The 24,877-nt window shown below is 43.1% G+C and overlaps 1 protein-coding gene across 4 annotated transcripts in view; it reads right to left on the bottom strand.

Moving 5' to 3' along the window:
* RBM47 (RNA binding motif protein 47) overlaps window positions 1–24,877 on the bottom strand; it is a 213,742-nt gene that overhangs the window by 35,176 nt on the left and 153,689 nt on the right. The window contains exon 1 of one of the 4 annotated variants that reach the window (XM_075333889.1): window positions 6,009–6,095. The exons of the other annotated variants lie outside the window; for them this stretch is intronic. The gene's annotated coding sequence lies outside the window, so the exon portion shown is untranslated. Of the gene's footprint in view, window positions 1–6,008; window positions 6,096–24,877 lie in introns of those variants that run through there. 4 annotated transcript variants of the gene reach the window in all.

Genomic DNA, 24,877 nt, shown 5'->3' on the forward strand with positions numbered 1-24,877 from the left:
AGTGATACTAAAAATTTAAATCAGAGTATTTCCTATTAGCACTATATATATATATATATATATATATATATATATATATATATATATATATATATATATATATATATAATCAGTTTGATAAGTAGATTATTGAAACCTTTTAATTCATATTGAATAAAATATATATTATATATATATTTTTAGGCCTAAGCCACATGGCGAGAAAAATGGTGTAAGTGGAGTGCGATAAAACATTGCATTCCACACTGACCAATATTAGCCTGTGTGTCAGCCAGCATGAGCAATTTTCTCAGCCCTAATCGGACAGAGAAAACAATCGCAGCATGCTGCGACTAATACAAAACTCTCTTGCACCCATTCACGTGTATGGGGCAAGAGAAAAAAAAAAAAAAAAAAAAAAAAAATAATCGCACTGCACTCGCGGTACACTGGTGTACCACGGTCCACGACTGCAGAGCAAGAATCGCAATAGCCGGCTACGGAGGAGAGAGGGTGAGAAATCCCTCCCTCCCCTCTGCAGCACTGCCCCCCCCCCGCAGCTGAGGTCCGCTCGCACATTCGGACCTCAGTCGCAGGGATACTCGCATGACACACGGCTTTGCTGTACTGCCAGCGTGAGCCAAGTGTCATGCGAGGATTGCACTAGTGTCCTGTGTGGCCCCGGACTTCTGGTGAGGTTGGCATAGGCTTGCATCGTCTTTTCTGTGGTTGGTTGTTTTTATGTTTGGGCTTTGCTCACACGAGCGTATTAATAAGTCAAGTGCAATGCGAGAAAATCTCCCATTGCACTCTGACCACTGTAAGACTGGAGTCACACTTGTGAGTGACTCGCGTGCAAGTCGCGCATCGCATCACCCGGCATGGCCTGCCGTTCTCAAGACAGGAGCTGGTCACCTGCATGCATTTCTAAGCAGCTGAGACGCTCCTGTCCGGTGAAGGCAGGTAATGCTGGGTGATGTGTTGCGAGACTCACGCGAGTCACTCGCAATTATGACTCTGGCCTTAGACAATGTGTTAGAGCAGATTGTCAGGTTTTTTTCCTCCTCTAGATTCTGGATGAGAAAAAAAAAAAAAATGTAAAGCATGCTGCGAGTGGATGCCGAAATCGTGCGAGACTCACCAATACAAGTCAATGGGTGCGAGAGAAAAAACGGACGCCACACGGACAGCACAGACCATCCTAGTGACGTCCGTTTTAATGGATACATTACTATTCTGTAGCACAGAACATAGTAAATGAATCATAGTAGAAAAACAAGCAAACAAAAATGGACTGTAAACGGATGACAAGCGGGGGGGGGGGGGAAGGGGGGGGGGGATGGTCCTACTCTCCTGGATGAGAATGGCATAGTTTTTTTCATACACTTGTGTGACCCCAGCCTCAGGAGGTGAATGCTCTCAGATCTGACCTTTTCTGCATATATGTGTTGCTCTACAGAAAGCTCCACTGCTTTTGAAGTTACTTATTAATCCCAGGTACCAATGACTGACTTGTACAAATCAAGCATTTCACCGGCTGCTGATTTCAGGGTGGGGGGGTTGGGGCGGCCCAATCTTCATATCTGTATTTCTGTCAGATCGGCAGAATGAGGCTGCAAAGTGCAGCAATTTGAAAGTGACCTCTGATCCGAAATGTTTGTATAACCCTTTATAGGAATTGTGAAATAAACGTTTACAGTGATTGTTAAGGATTACACGAACCAGCGACGACTTCTGCACAGGGTTAATGTAATAAAAATATTCAAATGTTTAACCAGGGTTTAGGGCGGAAAAGGAGATCTTTGCACCTTGCATGATTTGGGTAAATTTATAACATGCAATCTTACGTGTTTAATAGTACAATAATAGCTAAGGTGACGGCAATGGGAATTGTTCGACACTTCAGAAAAAACAGCTATAGATTTAATCATTACATTTCCTCTTGTAAGAATCGCCAAACTGCTCCTTAGGGTTTTCTTTAAATTTTCTTTTCTGGATTGTAAAAAAAAAAAAAGCCATTTTTTCGTGTTTTTTTTTTTACAATCACTTTACGTTGCTTGTTTAATGTTTTTTTCCCATTAGGGTCAAGTTCTCACATTCAAAAAACGCTGCTTTTTTTCCTTGAGTACTGGAAAGCACGCCAAATAGTCCTCTAATGATAATCTACTGCTGATTAACACTAGAAGTCCCAGGAATTTCGAGCTCCATAGGGTTCTAATGGTAAAAATGTCAAATGACCCCTCTCTGGGACTTCTAGTGTTAAACAGCGATATTATAAAAGCTACACTACGCAGCCCAGTAAGTGACACATCGCTGGAATCAGGGTCTCTTTTTCTTCACAATGATGCTCTCAGATTAGGTGTCAAAAACCTGGTGAGAGTCCCTTTAAAGGCAGGAGTCACACTTGCAAGTGACTCGCGTGAGTCTCGCATCGCATCACCCGGCACAACCGCACACTCTCCAGACAGGAGCGGATGAAATGCATGTATTTCTATGCAGCTGACATGCTCCTGCCCGGAGAGTGTGCAGCCATGCCGGGTGATGTGATGCAAGATTCACGCGAGTCGCTCACAAGTGTGACTACGGCCTAACAAGAATTCAACCACAGATAAATCTAATTATTCCATAAACCAGTGTCCAGCAGGCAGCTGACTATAAAAAGGACATCACCCAACAAAGAAACCCTCTTCCAAATTCATGCCGTTCACAATGGCACCACATGGAAGAGAAATGTCACAAAACCTTAGAAATATCTTTACATAAGAATGGTGAAGACTACAAAAAGATCAGCAACACCTTACTAGCCAGAATTTATAGAAAAAAAATTGATATATAAAGAAAAAAAAAAAAAATGTAATAAAGATGGAACTTCAACCATCTCATAGAAACGACAAAGACGACCACAGAAGTTAACACCTAAATAGGAGCATCTTCTGATCAGGGTTGAAGAAAAGTTGGCATGCCATTTCAACTGCAGATAGCTAATGAAGTAAAGAGCCAAACTGAGGTGAATGTCTCCCATGACACAATATAGAGTACATGGCAGAGAAGCATGTATGGGTGTCAGTCACAAAGGAAGCCTCTCCTTAAGCCCATGCACAAGTAGTGCACGTAGAATTTGTTAGGGCTGATGCTCAATAAATATGAAGACTACTGGGACTCTATAATCTGGACTGAGGTGACCAGGATAAACATTTTTGGAACTGATAGCTTCAAAACTAATTGGCGGCACAAAAGGGGTGGAGTACAAACAAATGCATGGTGCCTAGAGTGAGAAGTGATGGTGGCAGTGTCCTATTGTGGGGCTACATGAGTGCTGCTGATGACTCCTCTTGTGGGAGTTAGCTCAGAGGAAACAAAAGAATAGTCAGTCCAAAAATCGGAAATTCCGGAAGCTTTTCTCCTGTATCATCCGTTTTGTGGGAAGAGAATTGGGAGGCCCACCATACGCGTTACACCATCATCAAAGCCCACCAACAAGCAGGTTCAGTTGATATTAAGGCCTTATACACATTAAGCCAAAGTAGTCTGAACCCACAGATGTCGATAGGGTCGACCGATGGTCTAATTTGTATGGTTGTGTTTGCCGACTGATGACCGGGAGAGTCATCGATTTTGAATATCTGATTTCGAACTGCCAATTGCACTGTTCTCCCTGAAATAAGCGCCGACTATGTGAGTGCCACCTAACATCTGAATAAATCAGCCACATCTAAAGTGTATGGTCAGCCTAAAGGGTGCTTTAGACGCTGCAACATCGCTAACGATATATCGTTGGGGTCACGTCGTTAGTGGCGCACATCCGGCATCATTAGCGACATCGCAGCGTGTGACACCTAGGAGCAACGATCACCGATCGCAAAAACGTCAAAAATCGTTGATCGTTGACACGTCGCTCTTTTTCATATCGGTGGTGCATGCCGCTGGTTGTTCGTCGTTCCTGCGCCATCACACATCGCTATGTGTGACACCGCAGGAACGACAAATATCTCCTTACCTGCGTCCACTGGCAATGAGGCAGCAAAGAGGTGGGCGGGATATTCCGCCTCTCTGCTTCTATTGGACGGCTGCCGTGTGATGTTGCTGTGACGCCGCACGAACCGCCCCCTTAGAAAGGAGGCGGTTTGCTGGCCAAAGCGACGTCGCAGGGAAGGTAAGTCCATGTGACGGGTGTAAGCGATGTTGTGAGCCACAGGCAGCGATTTGCTCGCTAGCGATATCTATAGTGATATTGCAGCATGTAAAGTGCCCTTTAGTCTAACTTGTGGAGGGAGGGTGGGTACGTGGGGGGGGGGGGGGCTTTACTACTGTAGCATCACACAGAAACCATGAAAGCAAGTGTCTTCAACCTGCAAAGTCTAAAGTGCAGACAACAACAAACAACTTATACAGTCTAAAATCAGTCAGGGGAGCCATATAATGAGATTGGATCTAGAACAATGCATACATTGTGCCCGTTAACCCCTTCAGTGAAAAGTCAGGTAAGGAAATTCAGTGCAACACAGACCACTGTTAATCCCTTCAATTCATTCAGTTGAAAAGAAAAAGTCTAAACTATTTACCAGCACTTGGATTTAGCAAAATTAAAGCCGAATTGAAACCAATTACAAGATTAGAAAGTTTACTCCACCTTCTATTATCCTAACCTCTATCAGTTACACTATCTTATCTGTTGTTAAGTGCTACACCATGTAAAAACAACGCCATAGACAAATACACAACTTTCCATGTAGCAGTCACTCCCCAGGAGCTGTTACGTATTCAACGCCTCCTATAAAACAGCTCTATGATTTCATACCTGCCATGCGTGACTAAAATTATAATAAATATAATAATTATTATCTAAAGTCGTGTTTTAGCCTTTTTTTTTTACTCAAGTAAGATTGGAAAAATTTTCTTCAAAGAAAAAAAAAACAAAAAAAACTTTTCTGTCTGATTTTGACATAGTTTGCACTTGGGCCCAAATATTACAATCACAAATAATGGATATAATCTACAGATGTAGAAGATGAATATGACTTAAACATGTGTTTTCATAGTTCATAAGGTGAAGAATACTAAAATCAGTGAACTTGCTGACTTTAATGAAAAGTCTTTGGAAAGCGTGGTCATTCGGTCTGTATGTGATACGGGAAATGCCTGCCATATTTATATTATATATATAATTTTATACATACACACACACTTGGGGTGCATTCAGCATTTACTACTAGTCTGGCTTCATTTTTAATATTATGATATTTATCGAATATCGGAGTCTCTCAAAACTTTACCATTGGGATCACCGCAACCAAGAGAACATAAAAACCGTCTGCAAATCTAACTTTTTAGGTATTTGCCACATACAATTCAGGGGAAAAAAAAAAAAAAAAAGAGTCCATTCATATTCTGTGAATTGAAAGACGCCCACCTTTGTTCCTTATCTTACCTGTTAAGCGAGTTATGTAGGGCAACAACAACTATTGACTGTAAGTGTACAGTATACACACACAAAACTATATTTTCCTACACAGGCTGTCATACATGCCCAATCTTATGCCAGTAACTGTTGTTATTTTTCAAAGGCGTTAAAAAAAAGGTCAAAAAACAAACCCTTAAAAGCAAAAAAAAAAAAAAAAAAAACACAAACCAAAAAACACAACTACTTTAAAGTCACACATATACTGTACATAGAAAACAGAACTCAGAAGAGACTCACGGAAAATAGTTATCCTTTCTCTACTTATAAATATGTTCACGTCACATTAACATGTATTCATCAATTTCCTTTTTTTGACAGTGTACCACTAGGATAATTACAAATCTCAAAAAGTATAAAAAAAAAAATATACATAAAATTATAACAACTTACAAAACTATATAAAGAATATAAACTATCAACCGACGATTTTATAACAAATAGGACCAAATAAGAGTCTTAGAATCACATGAGGCTATCGTATTTTACACAATTCCCAATCTATTTAATACAAAATGAGGTTTGTAGTGGCAAAAGAAAAGAAACTTACAGTATACAAGCTTTTCCATACCTCTCAAGCCTTGCTGACAGGTCAGTAGTACAGAACGCCTCTGCTGGAGGAGTCACTCTCAGTCACAGGATTTTTAGCTCATGCATATGTTTATTGGTCAGCAGCAAAGGACCATTTACATTCCTTGGAAGGTATTTGCTAAGGGCACCTGAAATTAGTTTAGGTAGGTGTGGTTGACTGGATGAAGGCGTATCTTATATCTCCCAAATGCTGGACAGCCTGTAAGCACCTTCACAATGAATGTTCGGCGTATACTGATTTTTTTTTTTTGTTATTTTTGCCATAACAAGAAATCGAGACACAACCATAAAATTGCCCAAAGAGCTTGGAATTTAGTATAAATATACCCTTTCAAGGTATAATGACTGTCAGCACGGAAGTGATTTAAGTACAAACAACTCTACCCTAGCACAAGGCGTTGTGCAAACAGTGTTACCTAGCAGATAAGATAAAGCGTCCAATGAGCTGGCAGCACAGTGATCTTAGATAGGGTATGTGTAGCTTTATATATCGAGGGCTGGTCAACAGCAACAGGCCCAGTCGTCGAGATGTGTACCTGGTTCATACGCCCTAAATCAAGCTCCATATTGAATTGTAGGACTTGTTCATGGTCAGGTGTATTAAAAAGAGGGGAAAATGCACTCATGAAGGGGGAGCTAGATAATGGCCGGCAGGCCTCCACTCTCCTTCCTTAATCCGTTGTTGTGCATGTGTTCCACCCCAGCCGGTGCGAGTCTTCAGCGGCTCGTCCAAAACCCAGTCGCCGATCACTGTGATAGATGTAGTTGGACAACACATCATAGAAACAATTTTCTGTTAACTCAAACTCCAACTTCCTTATTTAGCATATAATCTTCGTGAGAGATACCTTCATAGCAAACTTTCCAGGAAAAACATGCCACTTTCCAACCGCGTTACCGTTCTGCTGTTCTATCTCTAGCCCTCGCTCTTGGTATTAGCTCTCCAGCAGCCGAGTCTGACTTCTGCGTTCCCAGTCTCTTGTCTTTGCGGCTTGCCGTGCCCGTGGGACACAATGGAGGATACCTCCTAAGTCCTGGTCAGACTTCTCAAACAGTGCTCATCAGTCCCAGAAACCCCTGTGCAGAACTGACTTGCTTTCCTGGCCTGTTTGCCTAACCAACTCTCTGCTCCTCTCATTATGCTTTGTGTCCCAGGCTATCAAAGTATCTACCACTGACATCTCCTCCTGCACACTTGGTCCCTGCGTTGCACTAAATCTTACCTTAATACATTCTAAACTACCAGCCATAGGAATAGTAATCTATAGCTTACTCCATATTGTCCAACTTAATATTCTTATGCGTTACTTATTGACAATACAATATTTTCCTACAGTAAAAGACCTTATATAAAAACACATTACCCACCAGATGTCAAAATACAATATTGCTCGGCAGCCATGACATACATTACATACTCAGACACAATAGAAGATACAACAAACACAAAATCAGCTCACCCAGGTCTGTTGGAGACTCCAAATAGGGAGAATATAACAAACACACTTTGTGTGCGCATTGACGCATGTCCCACACTGAAAAGTTGGGGATATGTGTCGGTGTGCTCTGGTGGTTACGGTTGCTTAGGAGGAATGCGGTTTTGATATAATTGCAATATTGTATTATATGATATCTGATAGTATTTTTGTTTTTTACCATGTTCAGGTTCCTATGTTTGACATATATACTACCGAGATGATGTGAATTGAGTCTTATATACATGGTCTCTAATAAGTCTGATGTGTGTTTTTTTTTTTTTATTCTATGTGATGTCATTTCCTTTTTTGTTTCTCCACCCTCTCTTTTTGCCTTTAAAATCCCATTATGTGCTTGAACTAGTATGGACTTGGACTAAGAGCAATTTGCTCGAAACGCGTTCCATCTACATGACGGGTCCGAGAGGATTTTTATGTCTTGGGATGTAATGTACATCAACCCATGTTTTTTAATGGATTCTGACTAAAAATTGACCTTTTATTTACTTGGACGTGGAGATTTTTTTTTTTCTTTGTACAATAGAAGATATATATATATATATATATTTTTTTTTAATATTATATATGAAATGCAGTATACACCAAGTAGGAGTGGGGCATTCTGCCAACCTCTTACACTTGTACCACAAAAAGATTTCATATATGGCACCTAATGAGAAGGTGCTTAAATAGGAGTGGGGTTCTTCAGAGAAAATAAAAGGATTTGTTGGGGAACCCAAAATATGTACTCTAGATGCCTGTCAGTCACAGGTTCACTTGTAGACAGACACATCCAAAATATCAACTCTACCGGCCTGTCTTGCTTCAATGTTCACGTGACTCAGACAGGGTGTGCGACTTATCAGCAACTTTGTCACAATTTTAGAGGTTTTTTTTACAGTTGAAATGCAGACAGGTTATATGCAAGTTGCATGGGTGGCAAAGTCGCATGTGTCTCATTACTTGTCACCAAAAGTCCAACAGTATTGTAATTTGTGTACTGGTCGTGTTAGGCCATATTCACACATTCAGTATTTTACCTCAGTATTTGCAACCAAAACCAGGAGTAGGTAAAAATGAAGAAGTGGTGCACGTGTTCCTGTTATACTTTTCCTCTGATTGTTCCACTCCTGAGTTTGGTTTACAGATACTGAGATAAATGGATGTGTGAACATGGCCTTTGGTCATGTGCATATGTTGAGTATTTGGGGAGTTTTTTACCTCCGTCCAAATCAGGAGTGGGCAAATACTGTTTGTATTAAGTCGGAGTTACACTTGCAAATGACTCGCATCGTATTACCCGGCACGGCCACACACTCTTGATAAGAGCGAGTCGACTGCATGTATTTCTATGCAGCGCAGACGTTCATGTCTGGAGAGTGTGCGGCCGTACCGAGGGATGCGATACGAGACTTGTAAGTGTAAAGGCCCTGTCACACACAGAGATAAATCTTTGGCAGATCTTTGGTTTCAGTGAAATCATGGACATATTGTTCCATTTGTACACAGCCACAAACCTGGCACTGATTGTCCACAATTTCACTGCAACCACAGATCTGCCGCAGATTTATCTCTGTGTGACAGGGCTTTAATTCCGGCCTAAAGGCTACTTTACACGCTGCGATATCGGTACCGATATCGCTAGTGTGGGTACCCGCCCCCATCTGTTGTGCGACACGGGCAAATCGCTGCCCGTGCCGGACAACATCGCCCAGACTCGTCACACATACTTACCTGCCCGGCGACGTCGCTGTGACCGGCGAACCGCCTCCTTTCTAAGGGGGCGGTCCGTGCGGCGTCACAGCGACGTCACTGAGCAGCAGCCCAATAGAAGCGGAGGGGCGGAGATGAGCGGGCGGAACATCCCGCTCACCTCCTTCCTTCCTCATAGCGGCCGGGAGGCAGGTAAGGGGAGCTTCCTCATTCCTGCGGCGTCACACGGAGCGATGTGTGCTGCCGCAGCAACGAGGAACAACATTGTTACTGCTGCAGTAACGATAATTGAGAATGGACCCGCATGTCACCGATGAGCGATTTTGCAAGTTTTTTGCGACGATGCAAAATCGCTCATCGGTGTCACACTCAACAACATCGCTAATGCGGCCGGATGTGCGTCACAAAATCAGTGACCCCAACGACTCCGCATTAGCGATGTCGTAGCGTGTAAAGCCCCCTTTAGGCTACTTTCCCACGATCAGGATGCATTACATTTTTGACACAGCAAAATTTCTGCACCATTTCCACACTTAAGTTTACTTGAATTTTTTCATTGCGTTTTTGTCTGTTTGATGAGTCATGCTTTAAATAAACCTGTTCTGTTTTTGAAACTTACTGGTATTCATCATTAGGTGCAGAGTACATGGGTTGTTGGTGGGTTTTCGACGCATAAATGCATCAAAAACGCATGTGTGTCTTACCTGCGCATTTTCCTCATCAAATGCAAGTCTATATGAGGAAAACTGAGAGTTCCTGCGAAAGACATCAATATGCTGCGGCTTGGAAAAGCAGTTTATGCAGCATTAGGCTATGTTCGCACGTTGCGTTTTTTACCGCGTTTCTGCAGCGTTTTTGGCAGCAGCGTTTTTGGGCAAAAACGCATGCGTTTTTGATTTCCAGCAAAGTCTATGGGAAAAGCAGAAATCCTGTCTGCACTTTGCTTTTTTTTCTGCAGCGTTTAATTTGCATATTTGTGGTCAAAAACCATGCTGAAAAAGAAGCAGCATGTCAGTTGTTTTTGCCATTTCTGCAGCGTTTCCTTAACATTGGAGTCAATGAGAAATGGCAAAAAGCAACCAAAATCACAATTCCTGCGTTTTTCATGCTTTTTACCTGCTTTTCAACTGCGTTTTTGGCTCCAAAAACGCATGCTTTTCTGGGCAAAAAATAATGGGTTCTAGTGTTCCTTTACACATACACACAATAACCGAAAATTGAAATGTAAAAAATTAATAAACTTTAGCTATTTTTCTGTTAAAATCTGCATAACCACTATTATTACATTAAAAATGATAATTTCCCATATAATTTTATTAAAAGTTAATTTTATACTTTTTTTCTCTTTTTTCATTCTTTTTGACTAATTCAACTTTATTTCTCAGTGTCTTGATCTCAAAAACGCATCTGCAGAAACGCAGGTGAAAACGCAGGTAAAAAGCTCTAAAAACGCACTAAAAACGCGGTAAAAACGCATGCGTTTTTAGCGCTAAAAAATTGTCAAAAGCCATTTGGTCAAAAACCAAGGGAAGGAAAACGTGCAGAATAAACTGCAGGTACTCCGACGCAACGTGCGGACATAGCCTTAAAAAAAAAAAAAACAAAAAAAAACAAAAAACAAACCAACAAACAACAACACTGTAGAATTAATCCCATCCACTTTGCTTGTACTGTAAAATGCAGAGTTATATAATTTCCTCTTATTGTTTCACTTCTGGTTTTGGCTTACAAACTCTGAGGTAAAAAACCTCACCAAATACTCAGCGTGTGCACATAGTCATGGTAGTTCGGTGGCCACAAAAGCACCATGGCTGACAGTGTAGCCTTATGAAGTCTGTACTGGTTCCCTATAAACATATTTTAAGCTTTGTAAACCAGTTCGTTCACTGCAGGAAAGTTGAATGCTATAAAAAGACAAGAACATACACAAGCCAACCATAGACAACCATAGGTCAGAAGTTACCTATTAACTTTATGTACATTAACCACCACCACCATTGACAATCTACTTTTAGAGCTAGAGCGAATTTATAAGCTTCATTCCCTCCTTTATCAGTCTAACGACTTGTTCACACGCTGCTTTTTTTTTTATTTAGGAAAAGACAAAAACAGCGTTTTACAGAACCAGAAAAGTGAATGAGACTTCTGACATCTCATGCCCATGCGGCTTATTTTTTCCTTGAGGATTTGAGCCATCAAGTAGTTTTCAGCAGGTCAATTCTTTCAGCATTTTTCACTCATTCAAATGGAATTAACAAAAATACAAGTAAAACGCATCAAAAATCACATTGAAAAAGGTGTCAAAAACTTATTTTCTGCAGCATTTTTGTTGCCAACATTCGAGTATTTTCAGCAGATTTTTTGCAACAAAAAAATAAATAAATAAATAAAAATCTTGTGCACATGCTATTGAGCCATGTGCACACGATGAGTATTTGGGGAGGTTTTTTTTACCTTAGTATCTGTAGCCAAACTCAGGAGTGGAACAATCAGAAGAAAAGTATAATAGAAGCACAAGCACCACTTCTGTATTTATCACCCACTCCTGGTTTTGGCTACAAATACTGGAGGTAAAAAAACCTCACCCAATACTCATCGTGTGCATGTGGCCTAAGAGCTCCTTCACACATCAGTCATTTTCTTGTATGAGAAAAACGGCCCGAGTTTCAGCAGTGTTTTTATTAGTGTTTCAACAGCTTTTCTAGGATTTTTTCAAGCTTCTCCGATCAATCTGAGAAAAATCAAACAGACAGCACACAGATGGCATTCAAGTACCATCTTACTTTTTCTCTCACCCATAGACTTCTATTGCAAATTTTGATCTGAGAATCGGATCGATATTGCACACGTCTACATGTTTTTTTGCAGACCATTTGGTCTGAAGATTAAAAAAAAAACAAAAAAAAACCAAAACAAAACAAACAGACATATGAACGGTCTCAAAGATTATCATGGGTACGATTGCTACCATGTTTCCCCAAAAATAAGACCTACCCCAAAAATAAGACCTAGCAGGAATTTTCATCATTTTAGGCATAAGGCTTAAATATAAGCCCTACCCTGAAAATAAGCCCTATTCAATAATGAAGTGTCCATGCAGCTAAAAAAGTTAATAATACTGCAGGAAACTTCATAAGCAGACACCCCCAAAAGAGAGAAGAAATTAGACAGAAGACCCCACAATCATATTCACCAGATGCCGAACGGGAGGTCAAGGACCTGCAGTGGAATGCGCTCCCACACACATAAGATCACACACGCACACACATACACAATCGTACATTCACACCACATCCGGCGATACCAATTGGTTCCAGCCGGCAGAGGAATGTGGGGTGCAGTGCAGTGGAGCGTGAGGACCTGCGGTGGAACGCATGGAGGACCTGAGATTGAACACATCAATGCATTCTCAGGTCCTCCATGCGTTCCACCGCAGGTCCTCACACTCCACTGCACTGCATCCCACGGTCCTCTGCCGGCTGGAAGCAATTGGTACCGCCGGATGTAGTGTGCGCGTATGATTGTATGTGCAATATGATGTGTATGTCTGCGATCTGATGCACATGAGTGTTGGCCAAAACCAGGGGAGGACCGTGTGGAGCATATCTGCTGGGAGAGCCCGCTGAAGATCGCAAGAAGACCTGAGAGCGATGCAGATGTCTGGGGTCTGGTAAGCATGATTCTCCTGGGAAGGAGAATCTGCATCTTTTTGGGGTAAACTTTCCCCCCAACTGTGTTTCCCTGAAAATAAGCCCTACCCCGAAAATAGTTTTTTTGGGTGCCCCCATTCACCGTCGGGAAGACCTAGAGCAACCCTACGATGTCCCTACTCAAAGTAAAGCACCAACCAGACATAAAATTGATTTCAGGTACTTATCTAATTGCTCGCATCCAAGGGCGACCAGTCATGCATCGTCCCGACGCATTTCTCCAAGTAATGAATACTCCAGGGTTCCTCAGGGTACATACACCACAAGGGTCCCAGATGCAGGGACTCCCAAGAGAAGGCTGTGGTGGCGCCCAAAACAGTTATGGTGTCATACCCTCCATTGACAGCTAGGGACTTCTACGGCCTATCAGGGACAGCTGTATAGGATTCCTGAAATAAGACTGCCTATCTTATGAAAGTGGTGCTACCCATTTATTTTGAAAACTGTTTAGTATGTTCATGGTGATTGTTTTCCAGTAACATCACAGGGACGGACTCATATATTTAGTGTCCTTCCCTTGTTGTTTTATTTTGGAATACGAGGCATGTGGCAGCCCCCTGACCTATCCAGGTACCTACTATATTTCTAATAATAGGCTTGTCCATTTTTGTGGGCTTTAATTATATCTATTAAAAGTTATTTTTAAAACAGGTTTTTTTGGTGCTTTTGGGTTTTATTTAATCCCTTTAAGAGCCATGAACAGCAATTCACTGTGAGACACAATGAACGTACTGGATACAATATAATCAGGTATGCAATTACTACAGTGCCTTGTGCACAGGACAGTATTAATGTTTCGTGTTGTATGGATACACTGTATGACCTCCATAGAACACTACAAGACCATACTCAACCTGGGAGAAAAATTGTGGCATATCCTGTTCAAGCAGCACTAATGAGACCATTTCCTTCATATTATTTTTTTTTTTATTGTGAGCATCTGTATTGCCCCTGCAGCGGTCGAACCGCTCGGATCCGGGGTCTGCTGTAGCTCGAGGGTCTCCGGACCCGGAGGCTAGCGGCCACTTCAAATGAAGAGGGGGTATTTACAGGGAATAAGAGTTTGTGACGCTACCCGTGGATCACGGTAAGGGGGGTACCGCTGCTGCCGATGGAAGTACCGGGGGGAGATTGAGTGGGGCAGCCAGATGACGTTCCCTCCACGGGTAGGTAGGTGGAGGTGTAGGGGAGCGTGGTGCAGATTGGAAGCAGGGGAGGACAGCGTACTCACTCAGGCAGTGTTGATAGTGATGCGACCGCAAAGCAGACTCTGACACAAAGGTAAACCAAGTCTCTGGGTGCTGCTGCCACGTCAGGAGAGCTAGTCAGGGAGTCCGCTCCCTTTGGTATTGCTGATGGTCTATACCTTGCCTCCATGCGCTGTATTTTAGTGTCCGTTGTGACCCCTATGCTTGAAGCTGTTGGGGTCCCGCTCCCACTGTTAAGTAGTGAAGTTGTGCTCTCGATTGCTGACACTTGGGATTTTAGTGGGCCGCATAAGCTAGAAAGCCATATCCCCTTCATTGTGTTGATGCCGTCGATCTCTGAGCTCTTGGGGAAAGTCCATTAAAAAAAAAAAACAAAAAAAAAAAAAAAAAAAAAAACACCACACAACAACACACACAACACCTATCCTCCACAGGTTTATTATCAGGTTGCGTGAAGCTACTCCCTGATCTAGGGTCCAGTACCCCACCGTGCTCGTTCCGGTTCGGTTACTAGGTACTTTGGTGCCTGCTGTTCCCCAAAACTAAGCCTGGCACCTTTCTCCAATACCCTGCGACCGGGTCTCCGACTCCTCAAGTCCCAGACCACCGTCTGCGACCTAGCCAAAAGTCCTCAGGGAGCTCCAACTCCCAACTGCTTACTCTTTGGGAGCTACTACTACACTGCCTAAGCTTTGTTCTCCACTTCCTCTCTCTGACTTCACCCTCTCCAACCAGTCTGCCTGACCCCTAGGCGAGTGGCCCTTTGCCAGCTAGACCACCCACTGGTGTGCCTGACTGGGTGTGGTGTGAGGTGTGACTAGGATTTGCATGCTGATAGAGCAATACCAAAAGTTAGGATCCCAGAACCATGAGGGTTGAGTCCTGCACCAAAAGATAAAAGGGGGTGCAGTACCCTGTGACACCCTGACTAGTTCAGGGGCGTTACACATCTTTTTTTATAACAGTTATAGTTTGGCTTTCTTTTGTATCTTTTCATTTTTACCAAAAAAAGTAGTACATTTACTAATTGGAAGTTTTTTGCAAAATTAAGTTGCAAAGTGTGCAACATAAAAGCCACTTCTACACTCTTAAGGCACATTTACAATTCCTAGGAACACTTGTTTCCCAGTAATCGTCCAGTGTAAACAGGCTGCCCATCAGCAGATGAACTGATGATTTTTACGGTGCATTTGGACTGTCCAACCTGCAGCGTTAAACCATCATCGATCAGTTACATACACCCCGATCAGTTGTTTAATAGCTTAGACAGGTCAACCACGCTTCCATGCAGACAGAACAATTGTTGACACGATCCTTCTGTGCACATAGAATACCATTGTTCTCGGCAGCAGATGTCATGTTTACACGGGAGCATGTGCTGCCAAGAATGAGCCTTTTTTTTTTTTTTTTAAAACAAGCTCAATGGCAAGCTATCAGAAAATGATCTAGTGGTTTAAAATCATGTTGTTTTCTCACTAAAATTTTTTATAATTGTTTTGGTTTTTTTTTTCTTTACATGTCGCAGTCTGCATTACAAAGAAAAAAATAGAACTCTTGCAAATTTTCACACTGGCCACTGGGGCTTTTTTTTGGACTAACTTCCTGTTTCAGGAAACAACACATGTACATAGACACAATGGTATGACCCCCAACCCTATCTTTTGCATTGAATTGTTTAATGAGCTTGTGCAAAGGTCATTTTGAAGGGAAGGGGAACTGGGTCAGCTGTGGCATTGCCTATTGTGATTGATGAATCCTATGTTATCAGCTCTGTATATAGATGTTACCCATCATTGCAATCTTGGAACTTTGCTGTAAATGTTTCCTAAAAAGGACAGTTAGTATGAGTTTAAATAAGCCCCAACAGCGAGATAACATTTTCTTTAATAAAGATATTAATATGGAAAAAACTACTATATTTATTTTTTTTTAAAATACACTTAACACAAAATCCTAATTTAAACAATAGGTAAAATTTTCCGATGAAAACTCCTCCTTAAAAATTATTTCACTTGACATTTGAGTGTTTTGCTTGTTAGTCAGGTGATTGGTATTGAGGAAATGAGTGTTCCTAAGGGCTTGGTTCCACTTGCGTTTAGCATAGACAAGTGCAATCTGATAGACCATCGGACTGCACTCGCACCAGTGCAAAACTATGGGGCAGTGTTCATCTGCGATTAATTTCTCAAGCCGTATCGGCCTGAGAAATGAATCGCAGTGCGCTGGGTTTGGCAGCGATTCTCGGCTCACACCCCCCCATACAAATCTACGGGAGTGTCGCGGGTGGAGGAGGACGCCACTGCGTGGTTGCTAACGCTCGGGTCCGGCGCTGCTGAGGCTCGGTAGCTCGAGCGGTGGGCTGGATCCGGGGACTCAAGCGGCGCTCCTCACCCGTGAGTGAAAGGGGTGGTTGGTTTGAGGGATTTAGTCCGTGACGCCACCCACGGGTTGCGGTGAAGATGGGCACCGCCGTTGCTGGCGACGGGGATCCCGGGAGCGATGGTGGGGAGCAGCTGGGATGTTGTTTTCCCCCTCCATGGGTAGGAGTGGGTGGTCCCGGGGCCCGGTGAGGTGATGGGGCTGCAGGGCCGGTGAGGTGCAGGGTTGGAGGGACAGCGCGGCGCAGTGCCGGATGGCACAGATGTACTCACTCAGCAAATGAGGCACAAAGTCTCCGGTAAACCAAACGGCTGGACGGGACCCGCAGCTGGCTGCTGTATCTCTCCCTGGACAGGTGATGGTGGCTGTCTCTCCCTGCACCTTAGTGTTCTTGTTTGACTACGATGGATTCCCAACGGTAGTCCGCTCCCCGGTGTATAGGTACCGGAGGAGCCCGTTTTGCCCGCAGGCGCTGGCCCTTGGGTCTCTAGCCGTTGGCGGTGGCTTTATACCCTCACGGTGTGGACGGTTGCTTTCAAATCGGGACTTTTGCTGTTAGGAAACCCCTGGGGTTCCAGTCACATTCGGATTTGACTGTTGTCGGCGGCTCCAAGCCTGGTCGGGGTCCGATGGCCCTGCCTGTTTGTGCTGGCTTCACTTCGCTCCCCGGTCGGTACCGGCGGGCCGTCGTCCGACCCCGGTTCTACGGTTCCGCGTTGCTCCACCACTACTGCAGTCGGCCACCACCATCTGCCAACCTTGCTGTCAGTGCCTGGGCTCCAACCCAGACACCCAAGTGTTTACTCCTCTCACTTCAACCTCCTCAACTCAACTGTCACTTTTCCCGCCTCCAGGCCTGTGAACTCCTCGGTGGGTGGGGCCAACTGCCTTGGCCCCGCCCCCACCTGGTGTGGACATTAGACACTGGAGGGAGGCAACAAGGATTTTGTGTTTGACTAGTGTTGCTGTCCTAGGGGTGGGGTGTTTGTGTGTTATCTGTGACAACCTGGCTAGGCCAGGGCGCCACAGGAGCGTGTGAAACCACTCTGCACTCAGATGTCTTCCGAGTGCAGTGCGATATACGCAGAGAAAGGCAGCAGAGGAGATAGGGAGAAAGTACTCCCTGCCTTTACTCCGCAGACGTGATACAATCGTAAGATTGCATCACAGTCACATGACCGTTGGCTGACGGTCACAGCAGAGGGTCATTAGCATATCGCATCCGATGCTCTCGCAACGTTAGCTATGGGCAAGTGGAACCGTATCCTTAGAATGACCATTCCTGATAACTATCTAGTGAAAATATACCCTAAAGCTTGCTTAATAGGGCATCTCTCAGTAGGATCAACCCTTCTAAGTCATCTATACTGTAGACATGTAGGTAATTTAAATAAAATGATACTTCGATATCTGTAATCTGATGTTTTATACACTTTTTTTTAGAATGTTATGGGCTGGACACAGATCTTGCTGAGAATCTGTCTCTAAAGCTCAATTTAAATGAAAGAGACCGTTACCAGTGTGAGATATGTAGATAACAAGAGCAGACTGTCAGTCAGTACATGTCTCACAAGCTCTAGAGACAGATTCTCAGGGAGAGCTATGTCCGGTCCATACATCTTAACATTTCATTTACATATTCTGTGTATTTCTCCACAAAAAAAAAAAAAAAACCACAACACACATTGTTCTTGGCAACTCATGTCCTATGTTACTTAGAATAATGACAGTTCATGTACACAAAATGATTTAATTACCGACTGTACGGTGCTCATTCTCTACACCAGTTATTAAGCCGCTACTGATTGCCTTCGAAGTAGCCAAATGGCAGTAATAAATGTCAGCCACCGTCCAGTGTAAACTCACCCAACTCCTTTTCAAGACAAGTATATTTGCAATGACGACAATACCCCAGTGCTTGATTGAATGCTATGGTTAAAACCAATGTATCTAACCTACTCCATAAAGATGAGCATTTTTTTGCATCTTTTTACATCTTTTTTTATGTGCTCAAAACATTCACCCATTGCAGTAAATTGGCTACATGTAGTGACCGTCTTTCAAGCTGACCCTGCCAGTGATCAGAGCAGCCATTGACATGATCAAAACAGCATTCAGGGTTCAATAGAATTGTGGGACACATTAAAATTTTAGTTTCAATTTACATTTAAATGTTCAAACTGTAAGGTGCTTTCCCATAATTACAGCTGGTCTATGACTTTGTGGTTTAGTACAATGGTTGTAATACAATGATATGTGACAACTACAATTCATAAACATTTAGAAGAAATCCATTATCATTGGGTTACTGTTCGGAGACACATTGATTGACCACATTATTCCTGCCAAGTAATAAGAAAACTTTTTGTAGCACAGTAATGCTGTTTTCTCACAGATTCAAGAGTATGCAACAGACGTACAGTATGGGTCCAACACAAATCCTGAATGTAGCTTAAAGGCTCCCATACACATTAGATGGCTGTTGGTGGAATGATGATTTGGGCATCATTCGGGAAAAAGTCGCCAACAGTCATCTTTAACATCGCCTTCTCTCCGGGAGAAGAAAGTGATCACCAGTCCGAATTCAGACATGCCGGATCGAGATCGTTCCTGACGATTAGTTGGCTGGCATCTCCATACACAGATTGTCAGCTCAACCCATCAATAATTTCACATTCAGCAGGCATTAGTTGGGGGGCTTTAGTATACCTCAGGTTAAAGTTGATGGCCAACTATTTGACCAAGGAATGTATATCTGGCTAGAAAAATAAGGTTTTAAGTTTAACTGTTGCAATTTAGTAGAGTATTTGAAACCTAAAAGGAGGACAAAATACGGATTTTAGTGGACATGCTGAATGAACTGTTTACATCTGGAGAAAACATGATCAAACCGCTTAACATGAGCCTTCTATTTTTTTCTCAAGGAATATAAACTGCGGCCAGGCATTGGCAGCAGCTTGACCAAACCAAGCATGCAAGTGTATGACGAAGCCAGGAGGGACTCCCTTCAACCCATTGAGCAGTTTCACAGGTGACGGACATTCATGTGATTTCTGGCAATAGAAGGTCACATCGTTTGGCTGCGCAGAATGCTCCCTGACTTTACATTGTCTCTGCGGTCAGTATTCATTGGTATAGTTCGCTTTCCTGCTGGATTTATCTCTTCCCCCTTTTGGACCCAGCAGTAGCTCGCCTTCCTCCGAGCTGCTGATCTTCAGCATTCTCTTGGTGCTTAAAATACTCCTTCCTTGGACTGGTGCTGGTGATATTTTTCAGTTCATTTAAGCCTTGGATGCAAGCAGATGGCTTATACTCCTCTGTGGTGTTGTTGCTAAAAACTTTGCTGGACTTCTACCTGTGTGATCTGTAGACAAGTAGTTCATGCATTTTCCCCTGTGTGCTCTCCTTGTGTCTTCTATACGGTTTAGTGAGGTTGACGAAGAGCTCATCCCATCGGTTCCCTATTTAGGTCCCAGCACTAGGGTCACCTAGGGTCAGGTATCAGGCTCGGTGCATAGGTGCGTAATCTATCAAGGGTGGTGAGGAACCCCAGAGACCAGCTGTAGGTTTAGTCAGGGTTCACCATCTCCCCCTTCCCTAGACACAGGGTTTTCCTTCCCTTTTGCCATTCACTTGGTACTTCCCCATACCAAACATGACAGCAGTCAGTCACCAGATGTTCAAGGTTTCTGGCCACCTTAAATCTTTTATGTGACATTTAGAATTTACTACTGTTCAAGCATTAGGCAAAAAAGGGTGGAATCATGTCATTTGGGTAATATAGCCTACTTGAATTTTACAGCTTAAAGGGTGATTCCCAAAAAAATAAGTTACCTCCCATCCATGGGATGTGATGGCCAAGACTGCTGTCAATCAGCAAGTTGTCCTAACAAGTCTTCGGTTTGGGCAGCATGAATCAGCTGACAGATTCCCTTTAAGAATAAGGGATAATTAATAATTTGGGGAAAACCCCTTTAAATCCGTGCAGCCAAGGATTTCAGTCAACTTTATTATAAACTTGCTAACTTCCTGATTCTCTTACACGGGTGGAGGCAGCAAAGGAATTTATATATCTGCATGTGACTGCTATTTCAGTCCTCAAAGACAAACGTATTAGCATTAATCTACTTAATCATTTAAAAGAATAACTCAATGGTTCATATTCATTAATGGCTCCTGATCTAAATTTCAGAACATCTGACCATTATCATTGACGTTCATTACCATTATGTAGAACACTTCATACATATTCATGTATAGGTAATAAAAAAATGTTTCTATCAGTTGAAGCATACTTGTTATTTTAATTACGTTTTCAGAATAAGCCATCATGTGTGTACATGAGAAAAAAAACATTTCTGACCATTATAGGACTTGTATCCTGCATTTCTTACTTGCTACCAAGTTTCCCATCTGCAGGTTCTCTCTAACTTTCAGTCGTCTGTAGATAGTGGGTGGAAACTGGCTGCCATGATGTCTCCCATACGCAGCACACACAGATGGGATATTCCTGTTCTCCTGTCCCTATGTAACACATTTCAGTGTTAGGCTTTATTCAGACATCAGTTTTTCATGTTCAAGTATTATCTCTGGTTTTCATGAGTACTATAGTAGTCAATGTGGTTGTTCACATGTCCATGAGTTTGTGTGGGAAAAAAAAAAAAAACACAGACTGCAGAAGTTGGGAGATTTTTATTTTTTTGTTCTCTACGTACGAGAAAAACTGATGACACTCAGACCACACTGATCAAAACATTTATATCGTACATGGAAAATATAGACGTGTAAATGAGCCATTGAGGTTGAAAAAAAAAAATAAATGTCTATTTCAACCTATAACCTATTATATAGATCCAAAGTGAGACAAAGACCTCATGAAGATGATATTAGTTGCCCCAAATTGCGGGAATAATTTATTTTCAACTCCATACATGGCAACTATATTGTCACGTGTAGGGACAGGCAAAGGCTAGCTCTTCTCTTATCATCTGGACCATGCACTTTAAGCATAGTGAAGACCGGCTCAGCTGGCAGCAGTTAATCAACTTCCAGCCAGGATTTAAGCCCTCTGCTTCCTGGACTTGTTGCTGGTTATTCTCTTCAGTTAGGAGCTAGCCTGGGAGCAGAGGGGACATGTTGTTACTACTGCTGCGATTTTTGTAATTTGTTTCTACTACTTCCTTTTCTTTATACCCTTAGTCATTCACCCTGGCTAACCCCTGGTGAAGGTTTTAGGTGTGTTTGAGGTTTTTTTTACCCCAGTCTGTTCTGTATTGGTGGGGTTTTTGGGAGCTCCATCTGGGTCAGTCCCCTGGGTGGTGGGGACAGTCGTTGGGGCCAGGCAAGGAGACAGGGCCACATTGGAGGCTCGACCTTGACTACCATTAAGTCTAACATCGAGATAAAGGACAGCACAGGGTTCCCAGTCTTAGGGTCAGTCAAACAGCCCTGAACTATCCGCCTTTGCCTTGTTACATATATTAGTTACTGGATCAATGTTCTCATCTCCAGAATGTTGTATTCATATTCTTTAATATGTACTTTTGAAGAATACACATAAGCTCTCCTTAAACTTGTGTTGTGAATCAACCATCACAACATGGGGTGGCAGAAAATTCCAAAAAATACTGTCTGATGATTATTTTTTTTTTTCTAGATGTAGAGAAGCAGCAGCATCAATGAAGATGTTATACTAATACTGAACAGTGTATAAATGAATACAGCTAAGTGATAAAATAAAACACTTACTAGAAAGCAGCAAGGGTCTGTGTTGGCCTGTTGTCTCCCTCTCTTCCTCCTTCACCCTCGCCTTTTCATACATAGACTTCTGTAGCCAGTTGTGCCAGTTCAGAGCAAAGATATTGTGGCACAACAGGTTTTCCTACACTCACCCAATGACACAATGTAATTTTGGATGCCATTAAGTTGTGAATACAAATGTCACAGTCAGAGGCTTCTGGCACCTTAACGATCCAGACTATGAGTCAGTTTTGGCCCTTACCTCCAAGTTTACCAATGCGAGGTGGCTGCGCATTACTTGTGAATGAATGGAGGATACATAAGACGCACACTATAGCTAAAAGGAAATGTGTCAGGTTGTATGTATGCCATTATGTTGAATGTATTTTTTTTATTTTTTTAAATCAATTTTACTTTTTGAATTAATAGAAATCTTGCCATTTTCAAATTGGCACAAGGCATAATTTGAGACTCACACTTCCTCTTTGCAGAAGACTTTTTAGAAGTCGCAATATTGACAAGCAGGATTACGATGAAAGGTGACACCTTTATGTAGTGGAGATCTCACAAGATCGGCCATTCATAAGAGGTGATGTCACCTCCTACCCCTCCCTTAAAAATGATATTGACCCGAATAAGATCATGCTCATTATATACAAATAAGTAGGGTCAGAACCAGCCTATTGCTCCTTATGTCCTCATGAGGTTCCTGAAAGAAAATGACCCAGTGACCAGTCAAATACTTGCGAAATTGTGACATGTATGTATGTATGTATGTATGTATGTATGTATGTATGTATGTATGTATGTATTATATATACAGTACAGACCAAAAGTTTGGACACACCTTTTCATCTCTAGAACAACTGTTAAGAGGAGACTTTGTGCGGCAGGCCTTCATGGTAAAATAGCTGCTAGGAAACCACTGCTAAGGACAGCCAAAAAGCAGAAGATACTTGTTTGGGCTAAAGAACACAAGGAATGGATATTAGACCAGTGGAAATCTGTGCTTTGGTCTGAAGAGTCCAAATTTGAGATCTTTGGATCCAACCACCGTGTCTTTGTAGAAAAGGTGAACGGATGGACTCTGCATGGCTGGTTCCCACCGTGAAGCATGGAGGAGGAGGTGTGATGGTGTGGGGGTGCTTTGCTGGTGACACTGTTGGGGATTTATTCAAAATTGAAGGCATACAGAACCAGCATGCCTACCACAGCATCTTGCAACGGCGTGCTATTCCATCCAGTTTGCGTTTAGTTGGACCATCATTTTTTTTTTTCAACAGGACAATGACCCCAAACACACCTCCAGGCTGTGTAAGGGCTATTTGACTAACAAGGAGAGTGATTGTGGAGGCCAGGTCATCTGGCGTAGCACCCAGTCACCAGACCTGAACCCAATAGAGATGGTTTGGGGTGAGCTGGACTGCAGAGTGAAGGCAAAAGGGCCAAAAAGTGCTAAGCATCTCTGGGAACTCCTTCAAGACTGTTGGAAGACCATTTCGGCTGACTACCTCTTGAAGCTCATCAAGAAAATGCCAAGAGTGTGCAAAGCAGTAATCAAAGCAAAAGGTGGCTACTTTGAAGATCCTAGAATATAAGACATTTTCAGTTGTTTCACACTTTAAAAATTGCATTCCGCATGTGTTAATTCATAGTTTTGATGCCTTCAATGTGAATCTACAAATTTTCAGAGTCCTGAAAATAAAGAAAACTCTTTGAATGAGAAGGTGTGTCCAAACTTTTGGTCTGTACATATGTGACGCCCTGGGCAAGCCAGGGGTCACAGGTAATGACATCACCACACCCTACACCCCGGTTAGGTACACCTAAGCTAGACCAGAAATCCTTGTTGCCTTCCTCCAGGGGCTGATGTCCACACCAGGGGGTGGGCCAGGCGGTTGGCTCCGCCCACCAAGGAGTTCACAGTCCTGGAGGCGGGAAAACCAGGCAGATGAGTTTTGAAGTTTGAGGAGCAAGGGAGAGGAGTTGAAGTGGAAAGAGAAAAAGTAACAGAGCAGCCTGAAGTTGGTCCGGGTGTGTGCCCCGGACCGAGACAGCAAGATTAGCAGACGGCGGTGACCGTCTGCAGTGGAGGCTGATCGGAGGTGCCGTAAGGACAGTGGATGGGTGGTGGCCCGGCGGTACCGGACCGGTACACAAGGAGAAGCCAGCACTATTGGCAGGGGCCTTTTGGATCCCGGCAAGGCTAGGAGTCGCCGTGAATTTGCCAAATCAGTCAGTGAAGGGGACCTCCGGGTCTCCAAACAACTAAGTCCCGATTGAAGGCAACCGTCCAAACGTAGGAGAGAGACACCGCCACCGCCAAGGCACCAGTTTCTCAGGGCCAGCGCCTGCGGGCAAAGAGGGGCTCCTCCGGGCCATATCCAAGTCGGGGAGCGGGTTACCGTTGGGAACCCATCGCTACCAACATTACACAAGGTGCAGGGAAAGAGACAGTCACCGTTAACTACCGGGGAAAAGCAACAGCAGCCGTCCGTGGGAACAGTCTTTCCAGCCGTGTGTTTTACCGAGAACTGTGTCAACGTCTCAGGCTGAGTGAGTACCACCGTGCCGTACGGCACAGTGCTGCCCCTGCACCTCACCAGGCCCCGCACCCGGCCTGCC

The sequence above is a fragment of the Anomaloglossus baeobatrachus genome, chromosome 1 (assembly GCF_048569485.1).
Source record: "Anomaloglossus baeobatrachus isolate aAnoBae1 chromosome 1, aAnoBae1.hap1, whole genome shotgun sequence".
NCBI classification, from domain to species: domain Eukaryota; kingdom Metazoa; phylum Chordata; class Amphibia; order Anura; family Aromobatidae; genus Anomaloglossus; species Anomaloglossus baeobatrachus.